Source organism: Leuciscus leuciscus, assembly GCF_965113295.1.
Source record: "Leuciscus leuciscus genome assembly, chromosome: 1".
Taxonomy (NCBI): domain Eukaryota; kingdom Metazoa; phylum Chordata; class Actinopteri; order Cypriniformes; family Leuciscidae; genus Leuciscus; species Leuciscus leuciscus.
Window position 1 is genome coordinate 21,168,066 of NC_138725.1, and position 11,813 is coordinate 21,179,878.

Consider the following 11,813-nt stretch of genomic DNA (forward strand, 5'->3'; position numbering starts at 1 on the left):
GAGGATCTCCTCAATCCCGCCGTCACGTCTTCCATTGAGGAAGCAGAGGCTGAGGGCTCGGAGGCGGACTCGTCCATCACCCAAGCTGAAGTCACCGAGGTAGTCAAGAAACTCCTCGGTGGCAAGGCACCGGGGGTGGATGAGATCCGCCCTGAGTACCTCAAGTCTCTGGATGTTGTGGGGCTGTCTTGGCTGACACGCCTCTGCAACATCGCGTGGCGGTTGGGGACAGTGCCTTTGGACTGGCAGACCGGGGTGGTGGTCCCTCTTTTCAAGAAGGGGGATCGGAGGGTGTGCTCCTACTATAGGGGGATCACACTTCTCAGCCTCCCTGGGAAAGTCTATGCCAGGGTACTGGAGAGGAGAATCCGGCCGATAGTAGAACCTCGGATTCAGGAGGAACAGTGTGGTTTTCGTCCCGGTCGTGGAACACTGGACCAGCTCTATACCCTCTACAGGGTGCTGGAGGGCTCATGGGAGTTTGCCCAACCAATCTACATGTGCTTTGTGGATTTGGAGAAGGCATTCGACTGTGTCCCTCGCGGCGGCCTGTGGAGGGTGCTCCGGGAGTATGGGGTCCGGGGCCCTTTGCTAAGGGCTATCCGGTCCCTGTACGACCGGAGCAGGAGCTTGGTTCGTATTGCCAGCAGTAAGTCAGACTTGTTCCCGGTGCGTGTTGGACTCCGGCAGGGCTGCCCTTTGTCGCCGGTTCTGTTCATAATTTTTATGGACAGAATTTCTAGGCGCAGCCAGGGGCCGGAGGGGGTCGGGTTTGGGGACCACACGATTTCATCTCTGCTCTTTGCGGATGATGTTGTCGTGTTGGCCTCATCAGACCAGGACCTCCAACATGCACTGGGACGGTTTGCAGCCGAGTGTGAAGCGGCTGGGATGAGAATCAGCACCTCCAAGTCCGAGGCCATGGTTCTCAGTCGGAAAAGGGTGGCTTGCTCGCTTCAGGTTGGTGGAGAGTTCCTGCCTCAAGTGGAGGAGTTCAAGTATCTTGGGGTCTTGTTCATGAGTGAGGGAAGGATGGAACGGGAGATTGACAGGCGGATCGGTGCAGCTTCTGCAGTAATGCGGTCCCTGTACCGGTCTGTCGTGGTAAAGAAGGAGCTGAGCCGCAAGGCGAAGCTCTCGATTTACCAGTCAATCTACGTTCCTACTCTCACCTATGGTCATGAGCTGTGGGTCATGACCGAAAGGACAAGATCCCGGATACAAGCGGCCGAAATGAGCTTTCTCCGTAGGGTGGCTGGGCAATCCCTTAGAGATAGGGTGAGAAGCTCGGTCACTCTGGAGGAGCTCAGAGTAGAGCCGCTGCTCCTCCACATCGAGAGGGGTCAGTTGAGGTGGCTCGGGCATCTTTTCCGGATGCCTCCTGGACGCCTTCCCGGGAAGGTGTTCCGGGCATGTCCCACCGGGAGGAGACCCCGGGGAAGACCTAGGACACGCTGGAGAGACTATGTCTCCCGGCTGGCCTGGGAACGCCTCGGTGTCCCCCCGGAAGAGCTGGAGGAAGTGTCTAGGGAGAGGGAAGTCTGGGCATCCCTGCTTAGACTGCTGCCCCCGCGACCCGGCCCCGGATAAGCGGTAGAAGATGGATGGATGGATGGATGGATCTAAACCAGACCAGTAACCATGTAAACGCAGAGACAAAGAACCCAAATTAAGATCAGAAGAACGGGTTCAACAGCTTTATTCAAGCCATCTTACTACTCTCGTCTAAGTTTTCTTTTCTTTTCTAAGTTTTCCTTTATTTTCCGTTGTGAGTCTCGGTTCTAAGTTAAGTTTTGCGGCAAAGTTTCGGTCCACGTTTCTTCTGCAAAGCCAGCTTCAAACAAAGACTTTCATTCCGCCAGCACACCACGTGACTGGCCGCCGCAGACCCAGGCACGAGGAGACCAGCCAACGAACCCGGGGAAACCCCCTTTTACTCAACGAAGGGAATTCCCAAAAAGGAACGCAAAGACAAGCAAGTACCTCCAGACTAAAAGCTGAACTGGTGTATTGATATAAATTTAATAACCTGTCTAAGAAACGTTAGAAGGGTTAAATTAATGATTGATGGTTCGTTCCAGGTCATGTCTTATAAGTGCAGAAACTTGGGATTTCATCATCTCACTCTTAAACTCACTCTAAAAACTTAATCTTTCCTTACTCTTTTTCCTTCTGCAACTCGTATGAATGTGTGTGCGTGTGTTTGTGTTAGATATTAGTTTTATGTGTTAGAATTATTCAATCAATAAAGTCTTGTTTGTATTTTAAAGAGAATTACTTGTGTTATGTGCTTACGAATTTAATGTCTTAAACTTCTGATCTAATTACCTTGCTAACTATAGTGTTTCACTATAGTTCGGATATTTATATCCGTTGCAGAGTTGATAGTTACAGCCAGTTCAAATGAACCGCGAACGAGTCATTTGCTCGGTTGTAATAAGTGACTCTTTCGAATTCCCTATAAATTAATGAATAATTCCTTTGAGCTAAATTGACGAATCACTACAAATACAAATATCTTACACATGTTAGAAACATTCAATCACTTCATCACATTTAGATAAACAGTTAAACTATGAAATGGTACAAACAGTTTCATTTTTGGTTTTCAAAAATAGTCATTAAAGCGAAGTTTGAGAAATGATCATATTGATAGTCAACATTTAAATCTGGTTCACATTTTTCACAGCCATTTTACCAAAATTTTGGACATCATTCTCTCTCTCTCTCTCTCTTATATATATATATATATATTATAGTATATATATTATACGCAGTAATCAACGCAATAGATTATATTTTAAACGGGAGAATCTGCTGTAAATAATGATGTGCCATTTTCTACGATATGTTTAGCCTATGTTTCATGAAGGTATGAGCGAAAATACCACTTTTACGTCTTTTCACTTTATATTTCTCTTTGAATTATTTTGATATGCTGAAAATTAAAACATTTTCTTTCATTTCAGACCTGATGGAAGTGAAGGAGAGTGAAGAACTGAGTGAAGTGGAGGAGGAGAGTGAAGAACTGAGTGAAGTGAAGGAGGAGAGTGAAGAACTGAGTGAAGTGAAGGAGGAGAGTGAAGAACTGAGCGAAGTGGAGGAGGAGAGTGAAGAACTGAGTGAAGTGAAGGAGGAGAGTGAAGAACTGAGTGAAGTGAAGGAGAAACATCATGTCCAACCTGGAGGAAAACCTTTGAGTCGCTCAAAGACTAAAAATACATTTTTAAAGAAAAGAAGAGCCAAGAAATCTTTCAACTGCACTCAGTGTGGAAATAGTTTATTAAGCAAACAAAGTCTTGAGCGTCACGTGAGAGTTCACACTGGAGAGAAGCTGTTCTCATGTGATCAGTGCGGGAAGAGTTTCACACAATCAGGACACCTTAATGTTCATATGATGATCCACACTGGAGAGAAACCTCACACATGTGATCAATGTGGGAAGAGTTTCGCTCAATCAGGACAACTTAAGGTTCACATGAGGATCCACACCGGAGAGAAGCCGTTCACATGTGATCAGTGTGAAAAAACATTTCTTAGGGCATCAAACCTGAAGGAACACCTGACAGTTCATAAGAAGGAGAAGCCACATTCATGTTCTGTGTGTGGAAAGAGTTTTTCACTGCTGCCATCTTATCGAAGACATCAGAAAATTCATACTGGTGTAGGAGTTCATATGTGCTTTGAGTGTGAGAAGACTTTTACTACAGCACAGAATTTAAAACTGCACCAGACAATTCACACTGGAGAAAAGCCTTACAAGTGTTCACACTGTGACAAGAGATTCAGTCACTCATCAAATCTGAAATCACATGAGAGGATCCACACTGGAGAAAAGCCTTACAAGTGTTCACACTGTGACAAGAGATTCAGTCACTCATCAAATCTGAAATCACATGAGAGGATCCACACTGGAGAAAAACCTTACAAGTGTTCACACTGTGACATGAGATTCAGTCAGTCAGCAAGTCTGAAAGCCCATGAGAGGATCCACAGCAGAGAGAAGCCGCTGTGACAGAAAAATTAAAGGATAAGATAATAAACTGTATTTTGAACTAACCCGGATTCTAACAGTAATAACACATGAACTTTACTTCCTCTTTCTAGGTCTAACATTCTAACACTTGGGGACACATTGTACTAGAAGGTTCTGTTCTTGTCTATTTGAGTTATGGAAAATTGTCTAATGCTGACTACAACAAAATCAAAATAATACTGTCTATCCAGTCCCATGACATATTGAGTAATCAACAGAACTCTTAACCCTTTACTTGTGTTTTTTCTGCATTCCAAGACATTTTTTGCATGTGCCACTAACAGGGGGTGTAAAGGAGGGGGTTTGCTTCTTTCTCTTAATAGAAAATGACAACATCAAAGTCATGAGTTAAGCAGGTGATTTGGTTTCTGTGCGTAATGTCTTTATCCTGTATAACCTGATGTATTATTCTATGTGGGTGAGATTTCTCTGAGAACTGCTCGAGAAACTCTCCCGGCCGTGATTAAAGCATCTAAAGGACAATAGCTGGAGTCTGTCTGTCATTTATGCTGCGCAGCAACAGAACAAGTAAGTCAGGAAAGCGAACTAGTTAGAATAGGACTCAGACAGTTGTCGACTGGAGACGCAAGAGCTAGAGTATAAAGGTATTGGTGTCGATTGGAGACGCCACATAAGACTAATTGGGTGTCGAGTGGAGACGCCACAGATATTAAGACTAATTGGGTGTCGAGTGTAGTATTGGTGTCGATTGGAGACGCCACAGATATTAAGACTAATTGGGTGTCGAGTGTAGTATTGGTGTCGAGTGGAGACGCCACAGGTATTAAGATCAGTAGGGTGTCGAGTGGAGACGCCCCAGATAGTTAGGTTTAGGGAAATTTCTACCACACCGCACACGTTTGATCAGTGTGTAATGAGTTTCGCCTTTAAAAGTCACCTGAAGCGACACATGAAGATCCATGCAGAGGTTTGTTCAGTTATCTTCTATATTCACTCATATGAAAAACAATCACAGTCTGAAATCACAGTGAGTAGTTCATCTTTATGTGTTGAGAAACAGACTCGTTAGTTTCAATTTAAACATGCTGTAAAAAATTATCTGTTTTTGTTTTGAGCTAATTCTTCACGTACACACTCGGGGGCATCAGAGACTTAATTTGCGTCTTGGGGAAAGGGAGCATAATGGGTGTCCTTTACATAGTACAATACAATATTGCTTTAGGTGTATAAAATAAAAAATAAATAATTTTTAAACTGAAAATGATGTAACAAGTCTACACTGTATTGCCAGAGTAATTCGGGTGTTTTAATCACTTCCATGGCCACAGTTGTATAAAATCAAGCACTAGGCATGCAGACGCTTCTACAAACATCTGTGAAAGAACGGGTCGCTCTCAGGAGCTCAGTGAAGTCAAGCGTGGGACCATGATAGGTTGCCATCTGTGCAAAAAGTCCATTTGTGAAATTTACTCACTACTAAATATTTAACAGTCAACTGTTAGTGGTATTATAACAAAGTGGAAGCAATTGGGAACAACAGAAACTCTGCTATGAAGTGTTAGGCCACGTAAAATCACAGAGCGGGTCAGCGCATGCTGAGGCTCCCAGTGCGCAGAAGTCGACAACTTTCTGCAGAGTCAGTAGCTACAGACTACAAAACTTCGCGTGGCCTTCAGATTGGCTCAAGAACAGTGCGTAGAGCTTCATGGATTGGGTTTCCATGGCCGAGCTCTGCATCCAAGCCTTACATCACCAAGTGCAATGAAAAGTGTGGGATGCCACTGGACTCTAGAGCAGTGGAGATGTGTTCTCTGGAGTGACGAATCACGCTTCTCTGTCTGGATATCTGATGGACGCGTCTGGGTTTGGCGGTTGCCAGTAGAACGGTACTTGTCTGACTGCATTGTGCCAAGTGTAAAGTTTGGTGGAGTGGGGATTATGGTGTGGGGTTGTTTTTCAGGGATTGGGTTTGGCCCCTTAGTTCCAGTGAAAGGAACTCTTAAAGCTTCAGCATACAATACATTTTGGACAATTTCATGCTCCCAACTTTGTGAGAACAGTTTGGGTATGGCCCCCTTCCTGTTCCAACATGATGTAATACCAAAAACTCTTCATTCACATTGGTAATATAGCCTAGTTATATCAACACCTGAACAAAACACCTTAAAACTAGGGGTTGACAATTAGGTGTTTTTTTTTGGTTTGTTTTCTACTACAAACAATAGGACAAATACAATAGCATTTCAGTTTAAAACTATTCACACTGGAGAAAAACCTTACAAGTGTTCACACTGTGACGAGATTTAGTCAGCAAATCTGAAAACACATGAGAGGATCCACAGTAGAGAGAAGCCGCACACGTGTGATGATCAGTGTGACGTGTGGTCAGTGTGGATCAGGCGCGTGTCCATTATATTTTCTGCTATATGCGTTGACTTAAAACTTTGACTATTCGCAATGTTTTGAAGTAGCCTATTAAAATCATTCAGATATCGCAAGCCGCTGCGATATGTACATTTGCGATGCTTTGATAAATTTGATATATCGTGCAGCCCTAATCTCACATCATGTCTTTATCTACTTGATCACTACACTGTAAACAAATCCATTACAAAATATAAATATGTATACTACATATAAACGCTGTATTATTTGACCAATTTTAAAGTTTTATAACATTATGTTTCTGAAAGTTATCCCAATCCTACTAAAAGTTTTGAACAACACAAACTGAAGGTTTGGTCCAAATCAAAACTTGAGTGCAGAGTCTGATATATTGATTATTTATCTCGCATCCTGTCTGTTGGAAATGAAACTTGTTTGTTTTTGGCAGAATTACCAGAAAGCATCTGGAAGGAGAGGCCGGAGAAGTAGCTACAGACTACAAAACTTCGCGTGGCCTTCAGATTGGCTCAAGAACAGTGCGTAGAGCTTCATGGATTGGGTTTCCATGGCCGAGCTCTGCATCCAAGCCTTACATCACCAAGTGCAATGAAAAGTGTGGGATGCCACTGGACTCTAGAGCAGTGGAGATGTGTTCTCTGGAGTGACGAATCACGCTTCTCTGTCTGGATATCTGATGGACGCGTCTGGGTAGTAGAATTACCAGAAAGCATCTGGAAGGAGAGGCCGGAGAGAACGCCAGTGATCCAGAACCTGCAGAATGAAACATCATGATACTTATTCTTCATTCATTCATCGTGATAAAGAACATGCTGATGCTCACAAGATTTACATTGCTTCAGGCTCAGAATAAAAACATGACAAATTAAAGCACAAATTATTATTATTTTTTTACTTTTTAGATTTTTGACATCTTATATAAATTTGAGACTAGAATAGAAACAGTGGATTCCTAAGAGACCTTATTCTCCTGAATAATCACCTGTTAATAAATTAACTGTCAATATTTCAACTGTATTTCAACTTTTTTTTGACCAATTTACCATAAACACTGAACCAATGTATTTAAATATTGAGCAAGCAAGCTCATTGGCTACGGAAACAACCTTGGCCAATCAGCTTTTAGTGTGTAGTGAACAAGTCACCTTCATTTCTATAGCGCGTTATACAAATATACAGATACAAAAGCAGCTTTACAGTGATCAGACATAATAATTCAGTGATGCAAACAGTTCAATTCTGCTGTAGAGCAGCTCTAAAAAGAAAATGGTGTTATTGTTCCAGCCCGATCTCATCCCAAGTTGTCATATACTGACGCTTTTGACATTTCGTCTACATCGAACGCACATGGCACCCTTTAGCGTCAATATGAGACGCAGATAGATATGGGCCAGAAGGCGCCTCCTAGCGGTCTAACCCTAACCCTACCCCAGACCTAAACCTACCCATAACCGAACAAAGCTCTATGCATCTCATATTGACGCTAAAGGGTGCCATGTGCGTTCGATGTAGACGAAATGTCAAAAGCGTCAGTATATGACGACTTGGGATGAGAATGCGTTGTATTGTTCAGCTGAAGTCAGTTCAGGTCCATGGGAAAGATCATCAATTATTATATTAGTTCAGTTCAGCTATAAAGCAGCTCTGCAGAAAACAGTGCCGTCAAAGATTCCCGTCAGATAGTGTCATTGTTCCTCTAAAGTCAGTTTGGTGTTGATTCAGTTCAGGTCGAAACAGTGTAAAGGCCCTGATATACTTCAAACTAACCAGAGAACGAATTGATGTGACACTTCAAACAAAATCAGGCCAAAACAAAGTTCGTTTGTATTCGTTTTGAGAGTTTGAAGCTTCTTGCCAAAGCGAAATATTTGGAAAAGTTCGCTCTGGTAAACACCTTGGTACTATCATTGGTCTGTGGCGATAACACATAGGCAGAACTACCAGATCATACACAATGCATGTTATTTTTTATTTAGTACTGTCCTGAACAAGATATTTTAAATAAAAGATGTTTACATATAGTCCAGAAAATTACCCATTGAAATGTTTATTATAGAAGTTTATGTCCCCTTGATTCATATATATATATGTTTTTTTATATATATAATTGTTTTTTTTTTTACAGACAAGTACAGTGCAAAAAGTTCAAGACAAATGCAAGGTATTTTGGTGCAGTTCAGAGTATGTAAAACAAAGAATAACCACAACAATTAAAATTGTGAATATTTCCATTGTTCCATCTAAAATACCTGCTTGGAGAAAATTGTGTTTGTACAAAAGTGGCCATAGCAATAGGACGTTTAACAGTTATATAAGCACATTGCAAATAAATAAAAAATGCAAACAATGTCCTTCAGAAATTCTTCCGTTTTTTTCAGTTTTTTTTCTAGGTAAAACATTTTGAATTTGAAGAAAGTTAAATTTGACTTAGACTTCTGGGAAACATGCATGTATCGTCTGTTGCTTGATTGTTCAAAAGTTTTCACCCCCGGCTTGTAATGCATCATGTTTCCTTCTGGAGCATCAGTGAAACTGATTTCTTACAGATCACACTAGACAGAACATCTAGTTTCTCTTCTACCTCTACTCTTCCATGCAAATTAAATATATACTTTCAGGTAACACTTTATAAGTGTCAGGCTTCTGGGTGGATGAAGTAGGAGGCAAACTCGCAGATGAAGTAATCCAAGGTTTTAATTCACAATCTCACAAAAACAAGGAACAGGGAGCGTGTGCTCAGGCAAAGAAAGCCTAACATAAAACATTGACCGACACTGAACAAGACAAAACTCAGGGTTTAAATACAAGGGAGAACAGATCAGGGAAACAAGACACAGCTGACAAGACTAACGAGAAACCAGGTGATACAAATTAACTAAATGACAGTTGCTGTGGAAACCAAGGAGTGGCGGGAAAACAGAACAAAGACAGACATGTGACCAGTGACAAAAACACTCAGACAGAACAGAACTGTGACATAACTCCCCCCTCCCGGTAGGCGCGTCCTCGCGCCGTAGAAAGACCAAAGGGGTGGGAGGGTGGGCGCCCTGGAGGCTGACGGGGAGACATGGCAGGAAGCCTCCAGGGCGGAGCAGACTGAGGGCGTGGACACGGCGGAGACCCCTCGGGCGGCCATGGCGGTGCGGACCCCTCGGGCGGCCATGGCGGTGCGGACCCCCCCCTTCGGGTGGCCACGGCGGAGAAGCCCCTTCGGGTGGCCACGGCGGAGAAGCCCCTTCGGGTGGCCACGGCGGAGAAGCCCCTTCGGGTGGCCACGGCGGAGAAGCCCCTTCGGGTGGCCACGGCGGAGCCCTTTGGCCCCCCCCAAAAAAATACTTGGGGAAAGTCCCGGGTACCAGAGAGGGATGATTAAAAACAGTCTCTGACCGGGCTGATGGGGACCGTGAAGAGGGCTCGGTGCTGGGCAGCGATGAGGGCTCGGTGCTGGGCAGATCCAGCGATGAGGGCTCGGTGCTGGGCAGATCCAGCGATGAGGGCTCGGTGCTGGGCAGATCCAGCGATGAGGGCTCGGTGCTGGGCAGATCCAGCGATGAGGGCTCGGTGCTGGGCAGATCCAGCGATGAGGGCTCGGTGCTGGGCAGATCCAGCGGTGAGGGCTCGGTGCTGGGCAGAACCAGCGGTGAGGGCTCGGTGCTGGGCAGAACCAGCGGTGAGGGCTTTGTGCTGGGCAGAACCAGCGGTGAGGGCTTTGTGCTGGGCAGATCCAGCGGTGAGGGCTTTGTGCTGGGCAGATCCAGCGGTGAGGGCTTTGTGCTGGGCAGATCCAGCGGTGAGGGCTTTGTGCTGGGCAGATCCAGCGGCGAGGGCTTTGTGCTGGGCAGGACCAGCGGCGAAGAGGGCTCTGAGCTGGACGGAACCAGCGGCGAAGAGGGCTCTGAACTGGACGGAACCAGCGGCGAAGAGGGCTCTGAGCTGGACGGAACCAGCGGCGAAGAGGGCTCTGAGCTGGACGGAACCAGCGGCGAAGAGGGCTCTGAGCTGGACGGGACTAGCGGCGAAGAGGGCTCTGAGCTGGACGGAACCAGCGGTGAAGAGGGTTCTGCAAACTCTGGCACTGGCTCAGGCTTTGGCGGGCAGGCGACAGGGTCTGACGGGCAGGCGACGATCGGACGAAACTCTGGAGGAGCTGCCATCTTGGCAGATCGCACTGACATCAGCGGAGGATCTGCCAGGCTCGATAGCAGTCTGTGATAAACCGATCTGGTGGCAGGCCTGATGTGAAGAGACCCAGACCTGGCAGGCATGACGCTTGCTGTCCCAGGCGCAGCGGGCATGACACTCACAGTCTCAGGGCCGGCGGGCACGACGCATACTGCCTTGGTCTCGGCAGCTCTGACGTGAAGTGTGGGCTCAGCTGGACTGGCGTGAAGTGCAGGCTCGGCTGGACTGACGTGAAGTGGTGGAGAAGGGAGACCGGGCTGGACGAGGGGGTCAGGCTGGACGAGTGGATCGTCCACAACTCCCACTGTGAGAGAAGAGCCACACACCCATAGAGTGCGATCGATGAACTCCATGAAGGGGAGATAAAAATCGCCCCACAAGAGCATCTGATCTAGTGGATTACTCAATCCACTCCAAAACGTCATCTTCAGAATATGTGGATCTTTACTCACATCTTGGAAGTAGTCAAGATATATTTCAACATATTCTTCCAGAGACAAACTCCCTTGCTCCATGTTTGGTTTGGTCGGTCAATCTGTCAGGCTTCTGGGTGGATGAAGTAGGAGGCAAACTCGCAGATGAAGTAATCCAAGGTTTTAATTCACAATCTCACAAAAACAAGGAACAGGGAGCGTGTGCTCAGGCAAAGAAAGCCTAACATAAAACATTGACCGACACTGAACAAGACAAAACTCAGGGTTTAAATACAAGGGAGAACAGATCAGGGAAACAAGACACAGCTGACAAGACTAACGAGAAACCAGGTGATACAAATTAACTAAATGACAGTTGCTGTGGAAACCAAGGAGTGGCGGGAAAACAGAACAAAGACAGACATGTGACCAGTGACAAAAACACTCAGACAGAACAGAACTGTGACAATAAGGTTCATTAGTTAACAATAGTTAATATATAAACTAACATAGTCATGAAGTATCCTGATATGATAGTTTTTTGAGCTTTCCATGTTGTTAATTTCTCTATAGAGCTTTTAAATGCCTAATACATTATATTTCACCCACACATGACTGACATTGAATGATATTGCTGTCTGTCTACATTATTAACAGTTTCACCCTTGATATCCAGTATCATAGGCTATATACATTTCAAAGAGTTTGTTCTAGTCAGTTTGATGTTTCATTCATTCAGACCATGAGGCTTAATGAAGTCAGAACAATATGAACTTTAAACAACACAGTTTTTACAAAATACACTGAAATTACTAAAC